This window comes from Sinocyclocheilus grahami, unplaced genomic scaffold, assembly GCF_001515645.1.
Source record: "Sinocyclocheilus grahami isolate Dianchi unplaced genomic scaffold, SAMN03320097.WGS_v1.1 scaffold1238.1, whole genome shotgun sequence".
NCBI lineage: Eukaryota > Metazoa > Chordata > Actinopteri > Cypriniformes > Cyprinidae > Sinocyclocheilus > Sinocyclocheilus grahami.
The window spans coordinates 291467-292701 of NW_015506417.1; the positions used below are offsets into that span (position 1 = coordinate 291467).

Here is a 1235-nt window from a genome sequence, read left to right on the forward strand (position 1 = left end):
CTCTCTCTCTCTCTCTCTCTCACACACACACACACACACACACGAGAATAAAACAACAAAACAGAGAAGAATCACTCACTCTCTTTAAAACAGGTGTGTTAGGAATCAGTCTATATAGTGTTTTATATTTATATTTGTTCACTCAATTTCTTGAATGCTCCTGCTGAATACATATTGTACCTGAAAATAAAGCACTGTTTGTGGTATTTGTATATTATGTGTAGTTGTAATGTGTATCTTCGTTCTTATTTTTTGATAACAAAGATAAAATAATGACAGAGTTTTATCTTCGCCCACTTTAGCCTAAATATCCGCCATTCTTTTTATTTTATTTTATTACCCTGAAAGGCTTTGTCTTTATAGTAGGTTAATTAGTTTGGCTGTACTGCTCAGACAACTTGCAAATTAGCAAAACCACGATGACAAAGAATTGTGATAAAATCGTGATATTTCTATTAAACAAGATTTTGATGCACATCTTTCTTATTAAACCGTTGTATTCCACCTTGTATCCGTTACAATTGAAAGAGAATCACTTCGCTGTAGGCCTGTTCCACATAATAATAATAATAATAATAATAATATGCAATAAGAGCGCATTCTTGTAGCGCGGAAGCACATTAATATAACGCGCGAGCGGATTTCCTTTGCTCTCGCTCTTAAAGCGTGCTCTCCTCTCACTCAAACTGTGTGCTGTGCATCTCTCACATTTAGCATTAAAATAACACCATATACAATATGATTCGTTAACACAGGCTACCGAGGAGCTTGCTGCATGAGTCCGTGAGTAGTTTACAAACCCGAGGAACAGAAGAAAGAAGAAAAAGAGTTCACACTCACCGCACAACTCTTCTTCTTCTTCTTCTTCTTCTTCTTCTTCTTCTTCTTGGTGTTTAATGGCGGATGGCATACAACTTTTAGGTGCATTACCGTCACCTACTGATTAGGAGTGGATCAGGACTGTACTCTACACTAAATTCTATTATATAATCCCGTGTCCTTTAAATAACGCATTAAACATTGAAAGTTTTTATCCCCTGATTTATTCCCCAAAATGTTCATCAAGTTAAGTTTTTCTTTATTTTGCTTGAGGACATCCATCAGTATCTTTCGTTCCTCTCCGTATCTTGGACACTTCATTATAACGTGCTCTACATTTTCCTCCATATTACAGTATTCACATTTTCCACTTTCATGTCTCCCCGTTCTCTTCAAACTGCTATTAAGAGCAGTAT

General features: G+C 36.0%; 1 protein-coding gene across 1 annotated transcript in view; it reads right to left on the reverse strand.

Annotated features, from left to right (window-relative positions):
* LOC107568361 (zinc finger protein 271-like) overlaps window positions 1-871 on the reverse strand; it is a 15053-nt gene extending 14182 nt beyond the window's left edge. Inside the window, exon 1 of the mRNA XM_016254315.1 lies at window positions 841-871. The gene's annotated coding sequence lies outside the window, so the exon portion shown is untranslated. The remainder of the gene's footprint in view (window positions 1-840) is intronic.
* Window positions 872-1235: the final 364 nt, after the last annotated feature.